The sequence below is a fragment of the Cuculus canorus genome, chromosome 2 (assembly GCF_017976375.1).
Source record: "Cuculus canorus isolate bCucCan1 chromosome 2, bCucCan1.pri, whole genome shotgun sequence".
Taxonomy (NCBI): Eukaryota; Metazoa; Chordata; class Aves; order Cuculiformes; family Cuculidae; genus Cuculus; species Cuculus canorus.
This window is the reverse complement of record NC_071402.1, coordinates 145,718,679-145,743,408: the sequence shown is the minus strand read 5'-3', so window position 1 is coordinate 145,743,408 and position 24,730 is coordinate 145,718,679. Positions and strand designations below refer to the sequence as shown.

The following is a 24,730-nucleotide window of genomic DNA, read 5'->3' as shown; positions in this document are numbered from 1 at the left end:
AGGCAGGCCATGAAAACTGAGCTTTAAATGGTGAGATAATTTGTTGTGATGTCAAAAGCAAGGCGGGGGTGGTTCTGCACCAGCAGCACCCTTCCCACAGGTAGCAGGTCACTGACTCAGATTTCCTCTTCCAAGTCACCTTTCTTTTATGTTTTTTTTACAATCAGGCTAAGATATGGACTAAACCAGTCTGCAACCTGTGCACTTTGACTGCTTTATAAGACAGAACAAGTCTGCCTTATTGTAGTCATCTGTGCAAATGATAGCTCCCAAGTGCTTACACAATGAGGCTATAATTTAAACTATAATTTAAATTTAAAAGTGACAGAGGGCCTAAGCAAGCTATTGAAGGGAGAGACTCAATGGTGTTCTAGATGTTTGAAAGGAGATGAAAGAGTCACTAATATGGAGAAGCCCATTTGAGATAATGGCAGTGGAAGAGGAAATGGTTCCTACAACACGAGATGAAAGTGGAAGAGGGAAACATGTATGTGTGAGAAGTAATTTGTCTGGTTGTGGCTGAAAAAGAAAAGATGCTGGGAAGAAATAACACCATGAAAGTAGCAAGAAGGAAAAGATGATGGACATTTTTTAATAGGGAAATAGACTACCAGTCAGAAATAGGCAGGAACTTAACCAGAGCATGATGGCACTGAAAAATTTCCTGATGTATTTCTTCATGCAGGAAGGAGACTCGCATCAAGTGCTAGGATTTAATTAAAAACATATCAAACTAAATAACTCCTCTGACTGTTCTACATGTATATTTTTTTCATGTTTTTCATTTTGTTTAACAATGGGGAAAAGGCATAATTCCTGCAGTTCAAGGAACCTGACTTGAATTTGATGGTTCCTTTTACAACCCATAAAACTCATACAGCTAATACAGAGCATTTCTGACCTTTCACATTAAGATCACCATGACTGCTTCCCACATATTCAGTCCACCTACCCTATTCTGGATCTGTACTTCTCCTCAGTAGTGAAAAAAGAAACGTAACAGAAATAGGTAACAAGAAATAAAATATTTAAAATGCAGAACATATGAAAATACATAAACAGTGTCTTTGGAAGTGGTTTACAATTTTCTGGTTGATGGAATAACACTCAGGTGTCCCAATGTTTTCACACTGTGAAGGTGAAGGCAGAGCATCAAGACAGGCATAATCTAGAATATCCCAAATGCTAACATTAAAATGGTTTCTTTCACATTGACGGCATCTACTGATTCACAAACACGGAGCTGGTGTAGCATCGCTTCTGTCGAGAAAGTTTGCTCTCTTAAAACAGAAAGGATCTCTCAACTGCTCCTCAGCTTAGGCAATGTTTCTTCAACATAATTTCATGTGTTTTTAATAAGAAATAAATAGCAGGAAAAAAGACGTTTGTTGTGACCTAAGTGATCACAATGTAGTACACTGAGTTCAAATACTGGCCACAAACATGTTTAATATGTAAATAATTCTCCTTGTAATCAAAGCCTTTAGAAAATCAATTCCTGGAAGAAAATGAATCCTACAAGTTGCAGCACTCAGGAAGACCCACTGAAGTCAGTGGAGATATCTTCTTTGTCAAGGTGGACTTTGGTCCTACAATAAACAAATATTCTACACCAAAGTGCTCCTAAAATGCCAACAGACTCTCCAGGGAAAGAAGAACATGTAAAAAAGGATCAAAAAGAGAGAAGAGGAATGAAAAAAACAGAAGGGAGGAAGGGCGCAAGGAGGAAGACAGACTGAAATTGATCTAGAGGACAAATAAAGGTAAAGGGCATGCTTAATGCAGGGGAGAAGAACATGATAGAAAAAGAGGCAGAAGCAGAGTGACAGGGAGAAATAGTGGGGGGAAAAAACAATAATAGAAAAATGAAAGCTTAAAATAAGAACAAATGCTAGGAATGCTGAAAAGATAGATAGAAACTATTCTATGAGGGAAAGAGGAAAAAGACTGCCACAAGGCCTCCATGGTACTGTGAAGAGAGAGGCTTAAAAGAAGCCTCAGGCAAACAATAAAGGGATGTGAAACAGAGGCATAAGGGGAAGCAGTACAGATAAATGAGAACCAAATGTAACCATAACAAAAGCTCTGAGGTGCAGGCAATGAAAGCGTGTTAACAAGGAAAACAGGATGTTTTGCGTGTGTATGTGTGCATGTGGGCTTGTGTATTTTCACGTAATAGAAAAGATTCTGTCTTTCCCCACCTAAAAAACCCTGGGGCAAACCAAGCCAGTTCAGTCTCAAAAACAAAAGCCAAGACCATCCATAATGTCATTCTGGACTTCAATAGTTACTGAGTTTTTACCTTCCTTCCCTTTCTCAATTTTCAAACAAGCACCTCTGTGGTTGCTGCCCCTCCTCCAAATCCATTTAAAAAATCCTCTCTTGCTGTGATGACTGCAAAAGATGTGACAATTGGCAGGCTGCTGCTGTGCTGAAACTAGTGTTTGTTGGGCTAACCAGTTCTCTAGCTGTTTCCTTGTTATTCCTAGATAGCTTTTTGTAACTGTTTATTGTATTTTCTCTTGGAGAGGAAGCACTTTAGAATGGGGCTGCCTCTATGCTTGTGCAGCAGCCAGTGAAGAGGAATATTAGCAAAGATTCTCCCATGATTGCTATAACTTACTTTTGAAAATTTCTGCTCATGCCTGAGGGATTCAAAATTGTCCTTTTTCTTGGTTGAAAGCGGGTATTTGGCTGCAACACTGCAATCTGTTTCACACATGCTATACCAGAGCTCACTGAAAAGCCCCCAGACCTGAAGGGAGCTTATAGCAGCACCTACGTGAAGTGATGGCTACAACTTCTGTTATGCTGGTGCAGCAGAGGCAGCCCAGGCTCTATAGTACAGGCTTGCCGTGCAAACATTTCAGGCTCCTCACTCACTTTCCTGTGACCCAATGTAGCAGATGAACATGCATAGGTCCTCAGGGCTAGTTTGTGTTGGCTCTGTCACCCACATAGCACAGCAAGAGTCAGGAGCGCATCAGAAGGTGAAGCAGAAGTGCTCAGTTTTGTTCTGTGCCCAGAGAAGTAATTCTGTGCCTGGAGAAGTAAATCCTTTTCCCTTTGTGCCCATCCTGCTGTGAAGAGTGTAGAGTGCAGGACAGGTCCCCAAGATATGGACCAACTCTGTCTATTGAGGGCTGGATTTAATACCCTAATGCCCTCTCAGACCCAGGTCATTGCCCACTGTCACACAGCATCAACCTGCTCAGCCTTGATCACATTTTTTTTTTACCTGCTAGGATTTCTACACCCATGTCATCTCCTATCCTGGTGCCTGGGACAGCAGATACACCATGACCACAGGACAGCAAAGCACCTGTACAGCAAAGCATCGTGCAGTCATCTAATGGAAAAGATGGTTGTTGGTCCAGCTTTAGAATGGAGAGTCTTTTCTGAGTCCCAGCCTCCACTGCAACTCAGCACGTCTTTCCCCTGATTTTATGAACCTGCATGCAGCACAGTTGCTTGGTTCTCTTCTGCTGCTCAGACAGGTGGTATAAAAGAGCCCTTAAATCTATATGCAACAATATAGAATATTTGATGCTCTTCTTTAATATTAACTGTCTCTCATATTTTGTGTAGATTTTTCTTTTTAAAAAAAAACTACCTTGAGAATTGAGAAGGTCACTTGGGACAAGAATGGCATCTTGGGAGAGGAATAAAATGCAATTATTAAGATGTTATTAATGTAACTGGGCAGCATTTTACACAGAGGGTGACAGAAGCAAGAAAATTAATATTTGCTAACTTGACAGAAGAACATCTTCCTGGTTGTTGATTAGATATTCCATGACCAGGGAAAGAAACTCTTGAAGTACGAAGTGCAACATATAGGGCAAAGAAAGGAGCTGCTGTAAGTACCATACAATGCTTCAAGAAACTTGTACTCCAAAAGGTACTGCTCACATACCATTCAATGCACAGACTGAAACAGGCTCAGGTTGCTAATTCCAAGGTTCCCTAAATCTATCTGTGTATATATTACTGGGAGGTTATAAGGATAACGTTCTTCAAGTGGATCTGAGTTTCCCAAAGGTCTGAGCTGTACCTGCATGCCAAGAAATCTACATTATTGAGTTTTTTAAGCAGATGATCATTAATGATGATCTTAATGATCATTGACATTGTTCTTGTAGAAGAGCCAGGGAAATGTCACCCAGTGCAATCCTTGCTGCTAAGGGGTTAAACACTTTGTTGGCTAAGGATGCTTGCTGACCTAGCTGAAAGAGAAAAAAAGCCATAAGTCATTGATTGAGATTGCCCTTCCTTTAGAAGAACTGCCCAGAAAGATTACGATACTGTGTAGAGACTAAGCTAAGAATTACAGACTAGGGAGTGCTGATTTCAGTTCTTTTATGTGCAGTCTTTGGGCTGCAGTCCAGGGAGATTCATTAGCATAAACTGTTCCAGCAACAGAAAATACATTACTAAGGCCCACCTAGCCTGGGGGGCTTAAGTATTACTGTACCTGGGACTGCTGACACTTGGACAGGGAACGGGCAGAAGAAAAGATGGATTGGTCAGAACAGATAAATGGAACCACGGTTAAATGGTTATGCAGGGTAAAAGGGGATCTAGGGAAGAAGGCATTATTAATGATCTTTAGATTTTTCCCTATGAGACTTTCTTTTGTTGTTCAGCAATGAGAGAAAAGGAGGTGGTGAAGGCAATGCTGAACATATATTCACAGAAATGGTGTTGCATTTCAGTCAATACATGGGATAGAAGGTGGTATGAAAAAGGCCAAATCTGACAAATGCAGGACATGATAGTACTGTTAGCTTGTTAACACGGTTTGGAGCCTTAGGAAACAACAATACAGGTCTTCAATCTGCTGTTTCTCTGGGCTGAGCTGTAGCAGAACAAAGAAAATGCAGATGCTTGGTAGTTGTTGACTGCGGAGATTAGAACTGATATAATTAGAGCTATATAATTTACCGAAAGAAATATCTCCAATTTAGCATTGTGAGTGTCTGGTGATGCAGGGCAGACAGTGGCAGCCAAGTTTACAGCTGACAGCCAGTGTTTTCTTTTAACAATATTTTAATAACCTGGTTGTTTGAGCTTGCAAATACCCATCACCCTGTGTCAGATGGCTGGCACCTGTTCTCACAAAGGTAATAGAAGAAGTATATTACACTTCAGAACAGCAGTTGAATCTTGACAATGTGACCATGCAGAGAATCACATTCAGCTACAGCCATACTTAGCTTTTGGAATTAAATAGTTGGAAATACCAACAGTGAATTCATAAAGAGAGATTTGGGTAGGAGGAGAGATGAAGGGTTTTGCATTGGTTCAACACTCAAGTCACAGATGGAGTTGGGTAGGGCCTGGAACTGTCTATAAGAAACTGAATGGTGAATCTGAAAGCAATTCCTTGAAGTTCTCCCAGACAAAGCAGAAGACTGGGTGCAAAGCACTAAGTAGAAATAGGATGGGAAATCTTTCTGGAGAAAAGAACCTGGAGGCAGATTGCTTTCAAATGCAGCCTTGACTATCACTCTGAAATTAAGGGGACCTGCCATAGCCATAGTGTATAATCTTTAATGCACTGAGACAAGGACCATCTCTCCTCAATGCTGACCTGAGCTCCAATGCAATTGCTTCTCCAGCTGATTGTACAAGCCTCTTACTCACAACTGGGAGCTATTTTCATGGACTTCATTGTTTTAGACAGTTTCAGAAATGATGGTCTATTTCTAATGTAAGAGAGCCCTAACAGTAGCTTCCCTGCTAATGGACTGTAATTACAGGATTGATCCCACATCCCTGGCAATATGAACCCTTCTGTGCTTTCTAAGGCAACAACAACAGCATAAATCAATGGTCTGACACAAAAGGCTTCAGAGGACTCAGGGTGAGCAGACCTTGGTATATGCACAGTAAGGCTTGCTAAATAGGGACAACACACACCTAATTAGCATAGTATCGTTAACTTATCTCCATGGACATGTGAAGGATTGTCCTTGTACTCTACTTTATTTAACAGCTGGCAAGAAACTGATCATTTTCAAAATGGGTCTTTACACTTGAGAGTGGCTTTATCTGTGTTAGAGGCAGCAACAGGAGCTGCAGAAGACATAGAACAGATGTTAAACAAGATTCTCCCCTTGGGGGGAATGATCTTTTTCTTCTGTGAAGATATGGCACTGACATGTTATTGGATAGGAGCAGGGAAACCATCACAGCATGGACACAGACTTTACAGTCTCTCATGGATAAAATGTCTGCAAAATCATGTTAATAAACACAAACACTTGTCCGTGGAGCAATAAAGGAGACGCATTTCAGTATGTTCATGAAAAAGTATAACCACTTCATATTTTTATTTATTTACTTGAAAGTGAGACCTCTGTGCTATCACATTACTAAAACTAAACTTACAAAGGATAGTAGATCTTATTTTTCTCACCCTCTGTGTTTTGGCAGGAACCATTAGGCATATTGCACAGAAGCCTTGGTCCTTTTTTCAGCTATGCCTATGCCTGGCCAAAACACCATTGATGTAAATTCTGACCCTGACAAGCAGACTTGGCCTCCTGGCTTGACTTCAACACTACAGACTTGTTTGGCAATCTTGACTCTAAGCTGAAGCTAGCTTCTGTCCCTGGATATGCCCTGTTCATATTGCTGGAGCACTGCGTGGCTGGCCTAGTGAGATCTGTTCCCTACTAGCTTTGCTTCTGCGCTCAGCTCCTGGCTTACCTTCTCTTACAGAGAAACTCACTCCTCTTGTCTATATGGTCAGTTGTTTGTGTCCATTCACACCTAGATTCTCTAACTCCCGTTTCATTGATAGTAGTGACATGACAGAGGCAGACATGGTGGGGTCCCATAGGAAGCTTAAGTAGAATAAAAACGTCTTTGACAGTCAGCTGCCACACTTAACAATCTAGGTGGATCCAATAGCATGCAGTGTACCAAGATCCTTTGTCAGATACAATTGTTCTGATTGTCCTAGAGGATGATCTCTAATTTAACAACACAAAATTGTTTGCTTCTTATGAATTAAGAACTTGTGTACACTGTCACATCAATCAAACACATGAGTTAGAGAAGTGGTTCAATTAAATTCCAAGGGGAACGATCTAGTTATTTATCTGAACCTATTGCTGCAACTGGAAGTTATTGCTGCTTATTAGCAGTGACAGTAGTTTCATCAAGATTTTCTGGTTTTGGCATCCAATATGGTCCGCATCCAACAATAAAATGTTGCCTGAGGGGACAGGAAAACAATAGGCCTGCCATCATGAAGTGTACCCAGAAATGAAAAGGTTGGCTAAGAACTTTATGTGAATTTGCATTACATGATGTCCACTGGGTCAAAACGGAGCAAGATCAAACAGGTGGGAAAGGAGTCAGATGAAGAGAATGTGAATCTGGAACTGAGTCTTGGTGTTAGTGTCCAGCTGGCCTCATTACTGGCCAGATGGTAGGTTCAATATCAAGCCCTTGGAAGGGTCAGCTCAGAAAATTACAAGATCTGCCAACTAGATTTGGGGAAAGAGGAGGACAGGGAAAAAAAAAAAGTCAGATCTATCATGTCCATCTGCTGGGCAGATGGACAGCCAGAGCAAGATTTCTCATAGTTTCATGTAAGTATGATCCAGAGTTTGAGCTAAGTGATAATTTCTCAGAGTACAGAGTATACCAAGAAGGTATCTAAACCTTGCACAATACAAAAAACCCCTTGTTTTGTAAACAACTTAAAGGCAACCTTTTTCTAGTTCTGTTAGATTAAATATCTCTCATCTTCTAATTGTTTTTTCCATACACCCATTCAGATGGCTTATCAGCTTTGTGAAGGCACATGAGGAGTGGCAAAAGGAGAACTGTAGATATGTGGAAGATGGACATCATCTGTCACAGAGCATTTGGCACAATCTCATTGATCTTAATGTCCACTTAGATCATCGTGGAAAGTCCTGCGATGTTCTCCCCAAGATGTGCTTTTGAATTAATTTTTTAGCTACGCTGTGCATTGGAAAAACATGATGTGTGTCCATAAAATTAACCAAAGCTTTTGGTAGATATTCATTACTCAAGTCTTCCTCCAAAAAAGCTTCCTTTTTCAATCAGTTGATATCTGAATTTAGGGCTGCTGTTGTCCATTTTGCAAAATACAGAAGCAACATTTTAATGAAAAAGATTTACATCCTCACAGATATTGCATCGGACTTCAGCTAAATGGGCAAGTTGTAAATATCATCTGGAGAAGACATCCCATTTACAAGTCTCCTAAGAAATTTTCCTATAAGCAGTAGATTGCTCAAATACATGACTAGAGGAAAGATTGCTATAGTACCAGAATACCAACTAGGACCATAATATCATTGCAAAATCGCCTTATAAGCCTGCCCGGTTTTTGTGGCCAAGAGAGAATTATGGTCCAGCTATTCCATGATGTTTTATGCTGATCTTGTTGCATCTTCTGCAGAACTAATCTAGGGCAAGGCCTCAAATCTAGGAAATGGCTTCAAGTTGCACCAGTTGGGATGAGATTGAATATTTGGAGAAATTACTTCACTGAAAGAGTAGTGAAACATTGGACCAGGCTGTGGCGCAGGAAGTAGTACAGCCACCATCCCTGGACATGTTCAAAGAACGTGTAGACATGGCACTTCAGGACACAGTTTCTAGGCCTGAGCTAATGATTGGAGTTGATGATCGTAGAAGTCTTTTCCAACCTTAATGGTTCTATGATTCTGTTCTATGATTCTAGGATAGCTTTTCCTTGTGGATAAGTCCCAGTGTGTTTTGGGCACTAAAATTTAGTAAATTTACCTTTGAGTCTTTAGATGGCCCCTTTACAATCTAAACCATCTTACACAGGATACTACTGCTAGAGGAACATGAGGGAAAAGAAATATCTAATGTTACATTCAAGCCTCAAAGTCCAGTGTGGTAATGAAGGTCACCTCCAAAGTTCAAAGGTACATCAAGACTCATATACACTTTTTTTAAACACTACTACTTTATTTCATTTTATCTACCTTATATAGTAGCTTGGGTATTACAATACAGTAGCACATTTAGAATAATTTTATTTCCTGGTGAAATACTCCCAGGGTGACAGAGAATACTTGAACCATTTATTTTATTCAAGATATGGCTGTGAGGAACTGGGAACCAATCAGGAAATCAGCTTCTAATACATGTGCCTGATCTGAACTAAAACACTGACATGTGCCCATCTGTAGCACAGATGTAGCACAGTCCATGTCTACCTAACCTTTCTCTAACTCTTAGGCAGGGCAGTTATGTCTAAGCCACAAGTTGAAGACCGTCTCTAGCCTGTAATGATCCATGTCTACTAGTTGTCTGGAAAAGTACTGGATTGCCTGGCCCAAAGACATGTCGCATACTTTGTTTATAGTTTTACTGTACAGGTGGTGGTGTGCCAGTGCTTGGGGCATGCCCTGACGTTACTCAGTTTACTGGACTGGCATAGTTGCAGCTGCAGAATCCCAGGAAGGGTTAGGGGCATGAGAACTGAGGAATGTTAACCGGCTTCAATTACCGGCTCCAATAGGTATGCTGCTGAAATCTACATAGATGAGTGGTATATATTTAATGGGGCTAGAGACTATTAATCCTGTGACAGATTGCAATCATCCTAGACTTAGCACAAAGAACTAGAAACAATAATTCTGGCAGAGGTCTAGAGTAGTATCTAGAAATTTGAGTAGGAAAGTAATGGAGAGCCCATGACAAACCTCTTGCTCTCCTCTGTTCTTCCTGAGATCCATGAGGGAAAAAGTTGATGCAGGCAGACTCTGAATGAAATACTTGGTACTTACTTAAAGCTACTTTCTCATCTGCACTGCGTACTACTGCATCTGCACTGCACAAATCATATGGCCAGAGGAGGGCCACAAAGACGATCAGAGGGCTGGAGCACCTCCCATACAAGAACAGGCTGAGAGAGTGGGGGTTGTTCAGCCTGGAGAAGAGAAGGCTCCAAGGAGGCCTTATAGTGACCTTCCAGTTACTGTAAGGGGGCCTACAAGAAAGCTGTGGAGGAACTTTTTACAAGGGCATGTAATGTTAGGACTAGGGGGAATTGCTATAAATAGGAGAGGGGAAGATTTAGACTAGAAATTAGGAAGAACTTCTTCACAATGAGGGTACCGAGGCACTGGAACAAGTTGCCCAGGGAAGCTGTGGATGCCCCCTCCCTGGAAGTGTTCGAGGACAGGTTGGATGGAGTGTTGAGCAGCCTGACATAGTGTGTGGTGTCCCTGCCCATGACAGGGGGGTTGGAACTAGTGGATCTTTAAGGTCCCTTCCAACCAAAATTGTTCTATGATTCTGTGATTCTATGTGTTATATGTACACTGCTGGTATGCACTTGCAAGGCACTCAAAGGTGAAAAACATAGAAGTAGGAGATGGGGACAAAATCCCAGTTTGTAAAGGAAACAGTGGTGAACTGACAAGTTTTAAAATACTCAGTGAAATAAATATAAAATTTTTCAAGACCCTTGCAGGCATCATAGATACTGTGTCACAGTTTTCCACAGCTTTTCAGATTAAGTACGATTTCTTGACTTTTCTGAGAATTCAAATTTGTCAAGAAGTGAATGAAAGTGAAGACAGTGGCTGGAATTTGGCATGTCATGTAGTCTGTGACAGACTTTCTCAGTGAGGACAAGACACACATGGGTTGATGTTCTAGCATCACAGCAAGCTGAGGTAGACACCAACCAAAATAGGAGAAGCAGTGAGCAGAGGTTGTGACTTCTAAGCAGGGGAACAGTTACTCACTTTTAGACAAAAGCAGCATTTCTACTAAATGAATCACTAGGGACACTCACTGTTCGAGTCAGCAAGAGCAACGTTAACTTGTCTCATCCAGAAGAAATTTTCATCACTCTTAGCTTAGTGCATGCAGTTGACTCAGTGCAGTCCTTCAGGAGGTAATATTTATCCAGGCAATATCTTAGTGTCAGTAGGCAAAGCAGTAACACAGCAGCACCCATGTAATTGAAGCTGTAGCATGCCATTGTGTGTAATGAAATCAGCTCTATACAAGGTCACCCAATCTGTGGAATTGAGACCCATATGAGCTGTTGCAGCCATTAACTTTCTTTGTCTTTATACTTTTCATTATGTTTGAGAATTTGGTTCCAGGCTAGTAGCCTGCAGCAGCAGGCAACAAAGATGAGGTTTTGCTGAGGTGCAATCCCCAGAGAGAAAATATGTGACAAGATTGTACTCACTGGGTGATGTCCTGTTTATAGCTTGTGTTTGGGAATGGCCTTATCTGTGTTCCTTTACACACTGAGAGAGTAATTAAAGGCTCATTTTCATTTCCTTTTTTACCTTACTGCTATCATCCAGATAATTTCAGTGTCCTTAATCAACATTTGCAGGCGTAAACAATGTTATGCTAGTAACAGTGTTGTGACATAAACATTTCCTAATGTTACTACAATGAACATAAATGTTAGATTGTCCCATGTTTAGAGATAGAAAAATGGAAGAAGAGACTGGTAAAGTGAGTAGTCTGTAATGATATTAGTCTGTTTTAGACAGGACCTTTCAAGTTGTCGTGACCCAGACAGTTCTTTGTCTCAGGTTTTGCAGCTCTGCATAAAAATCTACGTGAATTAATCTGTAGATTTTAATCTGTAGAAGGGGAAAAAAACCCAAACCCAAAACAACTACAACCCAAAGAACCAAATCCAAAAGAAAAAACACCCAGATCAAGGAAAGATTTACTCTTATCCAGTGAAGATCAACTGTTTCTGCAACAGGGCAGTGGATGACTAGAGAAAGAGATACACAAATTACCACTCATTACCTGTTCCACAAGGAAAAAGCAAAGATGATGAACAAGCTTGTTAACAGATATGACACCCCAAGCAACCATGAAGCACTTGCTGAAACAGTTGGGATTTTAGTGCCAAACATCTTGATCTTATCACTATCACATTACATGACTAAATAATACAGAAGTGAATGTGGTGTGTTCTCTCCAGCGATGATGTTATCCCCTAAATGGAAAAGTGTGGAAGATGGAATGTGCTATATAAGCATAAAATATAGATGTAGGCCTTAATTTCCACTAAAATCAATGAGCCTGGCTTGTGCTTTGCACTTGCATAGCTCATTCCATCTTCCCTATGTTATTGCCTTACCAATTAGAATTATTAAAAAGCAAAGATAGGGGCAGCAGCCGCAACTTCCAACTAACAACACACAGAGTCCAAGACCTGAAGAAAATAATGTACAGTTTTCATAAAAATATAAATGATAGCAATCTTAAAGGCCTAGGATAATTCAATCATCTGTCTCTCATATTCCTCCAGATACTTATTATTTAAGTATCATGGCATGCCTGTCAAATCATGTGAGTCTGAAAATCTTAGAATTTTACTTTGAGTAGAGATCTCAGATTAAGAAGCTCGGTGAAATACCTATTTTTGACTTCTTGTATTGTTACAATTCACTTTTCTAAATCACATTCCTGTTTTTTCTGAAATGTTAAAGACATGACTTTTTTTTTTTGACTTTTCTTTTTTTTTTTCTTTTTTGAATACCACTATGACTCAGCTTCACTGTAATCACAATGGAAACACGGCAGTTTCTGGTTGAGCATGAGACATTTTATCGCTGTAACAGACATTCAAGATGGTCTGATTGGAAGGGGGAAATACACCTGATCAAACTAATATGTGGACCAGACAAGAAAAACTAGCATCAAACCAATGTTTCAGACACCATGCAATGAGGTTTTACTTTATGTGTGTACATAAACAGTAATAGGGGTTATCTTGAGCCACAGGAGCAGGATACAAAACAAGGAAGAGTGCTTCTTTCACAAAGCCAGGTTCCCTCCTCCACCCACCTGCAGGAAAGATATCCTGGATGGTACCAGTGAATGGCACCACCCATTCTTGCTGTTGTGCAGGTCCAAGCAGCACCAGGGAACCAGTAGCAGTGAGCAAAGGCGCCATAGGGCAGGTCTTGATCCTATGCACAGCGGTTATTAATTGCTCAGAACAGACAGCCACCAAATGTCCACACTGTCTCACAGACATCAGTTCCAGCCCTCACCAAGCCTGCCTGTCAGGGCTATCCCGATGAGATACTGGGGCTGCTCTGGCTAAGTCCAGGCAGGTTTAGTGCTGGTAGCATTCATACCCATGCTCATATACTGGATGTGTTGGATGTGGGCAGGGCTGGACATGTCCATCGCAATGCAACAGTGGGGAATCTGAGCTCAACTCAGTTACTGCATAGCCCCACTGAAGCCGGTTGATAACCCAGATAAAGCCAACAATCAGAAAGGAAAAGAAAGAGTATAATCATAGTGCTTTTGCCTAGTTATCATTTTGTTCTTCTGATAGAACAGACATGGCCAATGGACGACTGTGTTTCAGCTGGTGTCTGGGATCTAGACATATGGGCCTGCTGGAGGGGCAGTACTACTTCTATGTTCACCTGAACTGTTTAGAGATCTTTCTACCATAAACATCTTACTTAACTTACAGAGATCCTTGGGGTTTTGTACTTGTAATGACAGATGAGATAACGTTGGGCCTAAACTACAAACCAAATATTTTTTTGTGTGGATGCTTCTAAAAAAAATACTGTAAAAATTTGTATGAAAATAAAAATTATCTCTATATGTCCTGTTTCTGGTCAGCATTAGGATATAGCCAGTTGGAAGATATTTAGATGTTATTTTAACCTGGTGACCCACAAGAACTGTCAGAAAGCTTGTTCTCATAAGAAAAAATCACTTAAATATTGCAGCTAATTGAAGAGTGGAGATGTCATGGAGTAAAATAACTCCTGATTCAAAGCTCTGTTAAGACAAAACCCTCCTTGGCCTCTATGAACTTTGAGTAAACTTGAAAGCTGATCATGGATATCGAATTACTTCAAATACTTTATTTTCTGTAACAATCCAGCCTACAATGTCAATAAAGGAAAGAGGCCTAATTATTATCTGGGAAATGGCTGCCTGATGCACTGGGTAGAAATGCCACACATTCTTCCTGTTCTTTCCTACTTTGACTCTTAGGAGACAAAATATTTAGTTTTATTTTTCTTCTAGTAGATAATATGCTAACATTAGCTGATAAGAGGCTGTCACCCACTCACTCTTTATAAGCAAATTGCTGCAAGCTCACTGCTTAGTCTTGCTGATTGGCAAGCCTAAGAAACAGATATCTATAAAGGGACCTGCACTGTTAATCAGTGCACCAGCATCAAATTAAAAATTGTTCTCTGTCATGCAGATGACTGTCTGGCTAAAGCAAATAAGACACAAGTCCCAGAAGCTGCTGTGCTTTTCCCTGTGAAGCGAGCAAGCTCTTTCATGTCAAGTGTTTCTATGCAGCAAAATCCAAGCAGAATATCCAGGGTAACCAGACAAGAAAGGCAGATGTTTGGACAGACTTCTACTCACTACAATTTGATTGACACAGTGGTTGGTGTTGCTTAGTTGCTGAGGAGACTTGTCGTGAAGTAGTACCTTTCCCAAGAAATGCAAGGCCACCTGTGACTTTAACCCTTCCTTCCTCCTACAAGTTAAATGGTATCACGGGAATTCTTGTAGTGGAATGCTAGTGTGTCTGATCCCTCTACTTGAGTTCAGTGAAAAGGTATTAAATTAGTTAGAGACTGAGGTCATGCAGTAAAACACGAGCAAGAGGTTCTTGAATTATTTCATACAAATATTTACAGATCAATTATCTATATTCCTCCTTGGGTTCTGTGGCTGGTCAATCACTCACCAATTTAGGTTGCTGTTGCTGGCCCAGGAGCCTGCCATATATTGACCAATAAGCAGGAGTTGGAATATTTTGAATAAATTAGATCTAAAGAGAATAAAACATTGCAGACTGCTTTCTACATGAGGCATTCCTAAACGGCATGTTCAGGGAAGTGGTAATTAAAGAATAACTAGATAGGAAATTGCCCAATCAATGTAGTTTGATGTTTAAATATAATTTCACAATAAGCCATTATACTAACCACTTGATTGGCATGTATTTATATTCTCATGATTTCCAAGCACTCAGGAAGTGTGGACCCAAGGAAGGGGTGATTTCTCTGGGAGATGAAATAGTTGTCAAATACAAAGAATACTGATTGCTGCTCCACTTGCTTATCTGTTTCTGCTGTCCTTAACAAGAGAGGTGAATTGGCAAAGCCCAGTGAAGCTGACAGGTCAGAGATGAAGAACAACATTTTCTGAATCCAAGGAAGCTTAGAGCCTTTGTGTTTATGTGTTTTCTTTTTAACCAACATCCTTTCAAAATCTGTTGTAAAAACTCTCAGCCCTAACCTGCTTCCCGGTCCACTGTACAGTGTAGAGTTGTGCCTATGCTGACTCCAGTAAGTCTGCACTTGTCTTTAGCTTCTGGTAAGCCTGTGCAATTGTGCTGGATACCCACAAAAGAAGGGTTTTCAGTCCAAATAAGCAAACCAACATTTCACATTGGTTCTTGCTTATCACAGTTAGTCCTGTCCTTATAAATAACATTAATAGTTCAATAGCTTTTGTACTTCTGCCACACTACCACTTAGTCAGTTTCCATCAATCACATGCTGAAATAAATCTCCGATAGAATCAAATTAAGTGCTCTGTGAACAGTTTACATCACTTCCCGAGCTTGGTCCCTGAACAAGGACTCTCCAGTGCCTATTGAGTATTTACTTCATGCTATCCACTGCACAATGCACTCTATTGCTCTTATCCAGAATCCCTATCCTTAATGAGTCTTTTAGCATGTGGAAAGCAGAGGTTTATAAATAACTACACTATCAGAAAGTGCCTTTGAGTACTTCCTTTTACAGTATTTACTAACAGCTTTTCTATGTTATTTTTTATTATTTATCTTGAGATTAAAATCAGACTTTATTGTGTCGTGTTCAATATTCTACAGGAAAAAATATATATAGCAGATCTTGTCTCACCAACTGCCATTCACAAATTGCCTGCAAGATGCAAAGCAAAGTGACATGTGGCCCAGAAAGTCATTATATGCTAGGATAGATCCAATTGTGTCTGTCCCTAATGGATTCTTATATAAATTCTGCCCTTGAGGTTACTTCCACAAAAAGCAACACTCAAGAAGCTAGTCCCTATCCTAGAAATGGCTGCACGGACCCATCTCTCAACAGGTGGCTCCTGTTCTTTGTCCTTGCATTTGAAATAAGCCCTATAGAGCAACTCTTCACAGAATGTTGTGATAATTTGGAAAAGAGAACAGTAGCTCTAAACATATTCAGAATAAATGGATCTGAATAAAGCATAAGTAAGTTTATCTGGAAGTGCCACACTACTCTCCTTCTGTCTTTCATTATGATACTTGGTGTTTAAGATTAAAGACCCCTTCCTTGCTAAAAGCTAGGGAACTGTCCATCATTCCAAAATAAATACAAAACTGATTTAGAACAAAGGCTTATACCCTGCAGTCTCTGTTCTTCCCCTGTTATGGAACCTATAGAATAAAGACGTGGTGAAGAGCTGCTGTCATTGTTGATGATTTCCCTGTTCACATTTTTGAAATAACTATCAAAGTAGCAGAAAACCTGCTCAGGTTTAAAATAAACACTCGTACTTTCTTGTATCTTAAACAATATTAAATAGTCTTCAACGTAAAACAGTGTCTTCTTTCATTCCCCCAACAGTATATACCTTTAAATTTGTGTATATATCTGTATCGGGTTTCTGTGACAAGGTTCTTGTAGCGGGAAAGCTGCAGGGTGGCTTCTATGAGAACACACCAGAAGGCAGAGCCATCTCCAGCCTGCTCTAAGATCGACCCACTACTGGCCAAAGCTGAGCCTTGGTGATGTTGGTATCACCTCTGTGATGACATGTTTAAGAAGGGGTAAAAACCACTGCACAACAGCTATGAGAAAGGAGAGAGAATATGTTAATAAAACTACCTCGCACACCAAGAAGAAGCATAAACCAGGAGGGGGAGGAGGTGCTGCAGGGGTGAAGAAGGAGGGGGAGGAGGTGCTGCAGACCCTAGAGCAGAGTTTCTTTGCAGTCCATGGAGAAAGCCATGATGGTCCAGGTTATCTGCCTGCAGAATATGGAAGTCCACAGAGGAGCAGATACCCTGTGGAGGACTGTGCATCAGAGCAGGTCTATGTGTTCTGAAGGAATCTTACAGAGAGCCCAGGAGAAGAAGGAGCAAGTTCCTGACAGAAACTGCAGCCCATGGAAAAGAGCTCAGGCAGAGCAGATTTTCTGGAAGGACCAGTGACCTCACAGGGAACTGATACTGGAGCAGTCAGCTCTTGAAGTACTGTCCATGGAAAGGACACATGCTGGAGCAGTTCTTGAAGAACAGCAGTCCATGTGAATGACCCACATTGGAGCAGTTTGTGAATGACTATCGCATGGCAGTGTCCCCACAATGGAGTAGGGATGAGCATGAGGAGGAAAGAGCACCAGAGATGCATTATGAACTGACCACAACCTCCATTACCCATCACCCAGCTCCACTCGGAAAGGAGGTACAAGAATTTGGAGTGAAACTGAGCCTGGGAAAAAGGGAGGGGTGGGAGAAGGTGGTTTTAGATGTGTTCTTCATTATTGCTACTCTGTTTCATTGGCAATAATTTAAATAAAATTCCCTACCTTGAGTCTGTTTTGCCCATGACAGTAGTTCATAGGTGACCTGCCAGTCCTTATCTCAACCCACTCTCAACCCAAAAGCTTTTTCTCTTAATTTTCTTTCCCTGTCCTATTAAGAAGGAGGAATGGTGGAACAGCTTGGTGGGTACCTGGTGGCCAGCCAGTATCGACCACTCACAAAATCTGGATACAACTGCTCATTTAAGGGGGAAAAGAGATCCTCTTCTGCTTGTTAGATATATAAATTTCTCTTCCCTTTATTCCTTTTCCACACATTTCCATAAGATCAGAAATGGGAACAATGACTACAGATTCAAAGAATCCTGCTTGTATACTCATAATGTTGTAGATGATATATGGCATTTGTTGTGTAAAACTCCTTGCCATTTTCAGATTAATTGAATTATTTTTCTTCTATTACAAATGATGATCATAATACCATGAAGTACAAGGACTATAAATCAAAATTATTTCTCTTTATTAACAAAGTCCTTGGTCACTTGAAAAAATTCAAATTAAAATCTGCAATGACTATAGTGAATTTGTGTACAAAGGCATCTTTTATTTGCCATTTTGTGAAGAAATATTTTATGTTTAAAAACATTTCCCCTAGAAAGAGGAAACGCTGATGTGGAATTTTTCTAGGAATTTCAGGGAATAAATGGAAACTTATTTTTTACACGTAAGGGTTTCCTGGGTTTCCATTTTGGATGTTTCCTCTATATGTCACCCTTTTGCTTCTCAGAAAATGACATAGTGTTAATATGTAAAAGACATAATCCTTTATTTTTACAACACATTTTCAGGGAAATTGATTAATTTAACACCAGGTAACTTTTGTGACGAAACTCTTAGCTATAAACTTTTTATACATACAGGCATTTTTAATATTTTATGCACATAAGCATTTTGAATGTAGTTTTATGTTTACTTGAAAGACTTCTGAACAATTGTACCTGAGAATTTGAATAAACTAATTCTAGACGAGTTTTGCATGATACAATGTAGGACCTTCAGTTGCATATCCATTATTTCTATATATGCGTGACTCAGGTGGGCATTTTTGCTGTACAACCTACTTCTTTGCTACTTCGCAGACTCCACTACCTTCACATTGCTGCTTTTTCACAGTTAGGCCTGGGAAAAATAAAACTGATGAACAGTATAGGATGGCAGCACAAACTTTTTAAGGAAGTTCAGAGACTGTGCTGAAGATGGATCTAAAAATCTAAAAAATTCCTTCTGTCAAAACCCCTCACACCCCTGAAGAACATGTGCCATGCTATTCCTCTCTAAATGCACTGAAGCTCACTAAGATGTCAACTCAAAATTATAGGATGGTCCTTATTCTCCATCCCAATAGCTCTGAAGAAGCTATTGATTTTTTTTTTTTTTTTTTTAAATAATAAGCCCAGTTGCAGAAGAACCATAAAATGTCCTGTTGCTCCCTCCAAAAGTGCTACCAGTGTCAGTGGCTCTGGTTTTATTTAATTAAAGTTTCATTGATTTTCCTGCAGCATAGACTATATCAATATCTTTGCTTTCAAAGGACCATTCAGTAGCATAGAAGTAGTGAAGGACTCAACGTAGAAGCAGGAGCTTTATTTTAGATTTATGAAATCTTCATAGTAGATCCCCTGAGCAAGCTGCCAGCAATACCTTTCAGTTGTGCAACTCAACCTCTGTTGTCAAACCAAATCCCTTTGCTGCCTTCCAGTTCATGTGCTTGTGTTTTTTAACTAGAAAAAAGCTTGTTTAGGGGTCAGTGGGAACTAATATTATTATACAGAAAGCTTTTAAGCCATCAAGTGAATTCCATTAAAAGTTACTGTAAATCATGTGTGCTTATCCCTTCCCCGCCATTGGCAGGCCATGGCATGCTGCCTGAGCACAAAGTCCTTCTGTCAGAGTCTATGAGGATTGGAAGAATTACAGCCCCCCTGAGTTCGGTGTGGATGATGAAACCAAAGCCTTGGCCACTGGCAGACATACCTACAACTTCTGTGATGTCTAGAAAGTCATGGACTTGTTAGAGCAGGTCCAGAGGAGGGCCACAGAAATGGTCAGAGGGATGGAATGCTTTTCCTATGAAGAAAGTCTGAGAGAGTTGTGAGTTTTCCACCTGGGGAAGAGAAGGCTCTGGGGACACCTTATTATGGCCTTTCAATATTTAAAAGAGCTCATAAGAAAGATGGAGAGAGGCTTTTTACTGGGACATGGAATGATAGGGCAATAGGTAACTGTTTTGAAGTTCAAAAAGGGTAGATTTAGACTAGATGCAAGGAAGAAATTCTTTGCTGTGACGATGGTGAGACACTGGAACAGGATACCCTGAGAAGCCGTGAATTCTTCGTCCTTGGAAGTGTTCAAAGTCAGCTTGGATGGAGCTTTCAGCAGCCTGAAACGGTGAAAGATAACCCTGCCCGTGGTGGGTGGTGTTGAAACTAAATCATCTTTAAAGGTTCCTTCCAACCTAAACTATTTTGTGATTCTATAAAACCATAACAGATTCAGTTGGTTCGTGGTTACAGAACTTCAAACAAAGCCAACTCATCCAGCTTACAAACATGTTTTTCCCTCAGGATTGTTGTAGAGTGGCACATATCAACCGCAAATATATTAGCAGCCTTACATGAGGAAATCATTACAGCCCTGAGTGCATGTGCATAGTTTCTGGTATGTCATGAGGAAATCAGGCCATGTAGGATTGGTGAATTAGCGGATTATATAGGTAGAAAAACTTTTCACAGAGAATACAGCCCGAATCCCCTAGAGACTTCAAATATTTTTTTGAGTAAATACGGAAAAAGCCAAAGAAGAAATTGAATTCACAAAAGGAATCTCCAGATAAAAACAGAGCAGAATTTACCTAAATGCATGTGTGAGTTCATTAATGTGATTTTTCAGAAAGGAAGTCTGTTGCCTAATAGCCACTTTGACAAGCCCCTGTCTGATCAGTTCCCTTTTCCACTTTAGAGAAAGACTTCACATCTAAGTGGTTTGTAAAGGGTTAATAAATTATTAATAATATCTGAACACATACTAGGCACAAGGTTCTATGCTACAGTTGGATGTACACATGCTCATATGGGGTACTCTTGTTAGTGATGAACCATGGATAAAAGCAACCGGTTGATCCACTGGACAGCTTACACCCTTCTTAAACATCTATGAACATGCTAGTAAACCTTTGGATGTATTTTGTAAGTAAATCTTTAGTAGAAAGTGTAATCCTTTTTCCTTTAATTTTATCAGTCTGTTGCTTTTAAACATTAATTTGCCATTACAGCATAAGACAAGATTGCAAAGGCATAAGTGGAAAAACAACTGACAGAGTGGTGTACTGAGTGTTTGTGGGAGGGCCCAAAGAAGTCTGCTGTGTCTTGTGCTGGGAGAGCAGACAGGGTGAGATGGCTTCTCCTCAGTAAAAACAACACACCGCAAAAATTCAATAAACACAGATGAGCTTCATTTTTGCTACAAGGGTGGCCATTCCTCTTGACCCAACGAGCCGCTTGCCTAGATCTTTTTGTGGCTGAAAGCCATCAGACACACACCTCAGAGACCCTAAAGGAAGGGGAACTCTAGGAGAGTTTCAGAGGCAGGAAACATTAGCTGCTCCCCAGGCCCTGCTGTCACAGCCAAAGCTGGGGTGGTCTGCAGCGACTGCTCTGCTCAGTTCCTCAGGGAACCCCCCTCAACGGCTCTTTCAGCTGCCTTGCCTGTCACTGGCAGGGCTTTGCCTTGCACAGCGGAGCAGAGCTCACACTCCATCTTCTTGCCTGCACAATCCCATCACCCTGTTTTTCCCAGGTTTGTCTCCAGTAGAGGAACCACACTTCAATTGCTTGCGAGCCCTGAGCCACTGCTAGTTCTACAAGAATAAAATAGATTAAAAAAAATGGAGAAAGGGAGAAGTGTGATTACTTTGCTAACTGTAGCTGTTACCTTACACTGTCTTTGTCAGTTTGTCCCACCTATCTGTTTCTTATTGTGTGCAGATTAGGCGACCTCTTGGGCAGGAATCCTGTTTTCACAATGTGGTCATTGCAATTCCTAAACAAACAGATAAAAAACCTAACACACTTCCTTGTATCTAAGTAAATCTAGCACGGAGCCACATTCACCTAACTGACCAGTGCCCCGATCCTCTAGACTTGGCAAAGCCATTAAACCCCTTGGGAATTTTTCCTCAATATTATGAGGTACTAGTCCTACTGTGGCTTTTAAATTGGGTTTGTTCCACTCTTAGGTCATGTTGAAACCACCAAAGACTAGTTGTTGTTGCTGTTGTTGTTGTTGCTGTTGTTGTTGTTGTTGTTACTATTATTATTATTACAGTCTTAAAGGAGCACATTTTACTGCACGGATGCATGGTCTCTTAAGCATGGGTAGAATCTTTCCATCCTGCCAGGCTTAGTTTCAGATATCTTAATCTCACAAACCCCTCGCCACTCGTCACTTGAATACCACAAAACTCCCTCATAAACAGACAGGGAAACATTTGTTCCTCCTTTCCAGTTCCAGAATGCCTGATCATTCAGGACCCACCATAAGTATTTCCTGGCTGACTTTGCCTTACACATGAACCAAGTTTTGACATTTTCTTCCTGATTCCCTTTTTCCCCTTTTTACAAGCATCATTGCAATTTGTCAGCAAGTAAATTGGACCAGTCTCACAAATAGTCTAGTTAACAGTTAAATAAAATTATGTAAGGGACCACTCCAAACAGGGTCAATTTAAACAGGCTGCCAAGTCTATAACCTCAAGGGACTTGAATTGGGTTGAGGGGAGGCACCAAGTAGTGTGGGCTTGCAAAGATTTTTGCCAGGTGGGCTACAGATGTTCAGCTTCAGTCCACTTGCATGGCATTCACTTAGGGAGATGCTAATTTCGTTCTGCACACATAGAAAATTAGCATGCATACACACACTCACTCTGCAAATGCCCCTCTGTATCTGCTTTCTAGAGCACTAAGGTTTATAGGTAGAGTAAAATGGCTTCATAGGAAGTTTCAACACTGCTTGTATAAAACCTGACTTTGAATTTATTTAGTCAGCTATCTCAGAAAACCAAAAACACAGTGTCCCTGACTATAGATGGAAGCTGTGTTTCATGGAACACGCAGCTGCGATCACTGTCTTGCAGCTGTTAAATGAAGAAATACCATGTGAACACTTGGTCTGGTTTCAAAAGGCCTAAAAACACTGGCCAAGAAAAATGGTACATCGTGGTGCTGCTTGGCCATTTGCCAAGACAAAGAAACTTTTAGATTTCTAGGGACAAGAGGCCATGTGAAAGGAATTTTCCTCCTTTCAGAGGCATATCAAAATATACCAGAGGGTTTATTTATTTATTTATTTTGTGTGTGCTCTTGGCAAAGTTTGACTGATCACTAATGCAGTATCAGCACTAAACTCGCATCACTTAAAGAATAACTCAGAAAGCAAAGAAAAGGGGGATGCCTTAAAACTGTTGGTCTGAGGTGCAAAATAGAAGTTAAAGGCAGAATTATTTCACACAAAGGATAGCATGTAAATGGATAAGGGTCACAAATAGGCAATTAAAGATAAAAGTTTACATGGGACAAAAAGATTATTCTGTGTGAAGGCTCAAGAATAAAGCTATTGGAGCAAAATTCTTTGGTTTTTTTGACTCAAGCTCAGACACTGGCATAGGCACTTCCGCAAGGACAAGATGTTGTGCTGTGGAGCAGAGGTTCACAAGTTGTCTCTGCAAGACCTACCACAAATCCGCCCAAAACACAGATTCAATGTTCTGCTAATGGCCAAATTTAATTTGGAGATGACAGTTCTCCACATAGGGGTTTTCTCACTACTGGAACTAATGCATATGTTCCCAAATAAAGCTGGAACTATGACCTCGTTTCCCTATCTGCAAAAGAGGGACAATACTGGTGCATCTCATTTGCATGAGGAAAAATCACATGCGTATCAAGAAACTCTTTAGAGTAAACTGAACATTTCATTAGAAATGCGGCACAAAATAGTAAGCTTCATCATTGCTTTTGTTTGGCTGTTTGTCCAGAAGAATGAAGAGAGTTTTTTAAAAAGCCAAGTAGAGAGATATAGGATACACAAAAAGAGATTAGGTCCTTTGGGGACAATTGTAATTTCTTCACTCTAAAGCATCTTCTGCAGTTAGCCGTGCAAAATGTCTGGTTTAGGCCAGCTCCTGGGCTTGTTTATGTACTGAAAACTAAGTGCCAAACTTTCCTGACAGGAAATGAGTGAGATTGCAAAGAAAGTATTTCAACAATACAAGAAAAATTCATAAGTTTTGGTAACCAAGTTATTTTATTGGTTTGTTTGTTTAATGTTGGTACTGTATTAAAGGTCAATGATACATTAGATGTTAGGGGAAATAAATATGCTGGTGAACAGATAAATGCTATGGAAGTCCCAGTAATTAACAAGGTCCGTATGTATAGTTTGTTAGTAAGAGAAAAAGACATTTTCCTCCAGTCTGAAAAGGAAAAATCTTTTTTTTTTTTTTTGCTAACTCTACATGCAGGGTTTATGAGCCAAACCTTGAACCCTTTCTCAAGGGAACCTCCCATTGAGTCAGGAGGAGTTTCCTCTGAATAACACTTTGACCCATTATTCTAACCTTCTTTACCTTGCTCTTGAAAATCCCCTTCAGCATAAGGCACCATAAAATTCAGTGCTGGGGTCACTCCAATACTGGCCACATTTCTGTGAGCAAAGCACATGGTCCAAGGCCTTTTTGCGTGGTTCTTGGAAATAATTTTTCCATTTCTACTCAATTTTATTGCTTGCATTCACCTGTATGTACAAAATTAATGGAGGGAGTTATGTTTCCTGTATATGTTAGTATGAAATGGCATCTGAGGACTGGAAGCTGTAATTGTATTATGGACCTCGTCCAAAGCTCTAAGAAGTCGAGGGAAAGATTCTTGTGTCTTCATCAACTTTAGGATTACAGTCCATTTGCAACAGACATCTCTAGAAAGATATTTGATCTGCTTGTGGTATATCAGCCAGATAGCCTTTGCCAAGGATGCCCCACAGATCTTTGGTAGAAATAAGAGGTTAAAATCAAAGCCTTCAGAACACGTGATTAACT

General features: G+C 40.3%; 1 long non-coding RNA gene across 1 annotated transcript in view; it reads left to right on the top strand.

The window, feature by feature from the left end:
- The window catches only part of LOC128851450 (uncharacterized), a 134,738-nt gene extending 122,384 nt beyond the window's left edge, over positions 1-12,354 (top strand). The window contains exons 2-3 of the long non-coding RNA XR_008448837.1: positions 3,246-3,497; positions 7,794-12,354. This is a non-coding gene — a long non-coding RNA (uncharacterized LOC128851450). The remainder of the gene's footprint in view (positions 1-3,245; positions 3,498-7,793) is intronic.
- Positions 12,355-24,730: the final 12,376 nt, after the last annotated feature.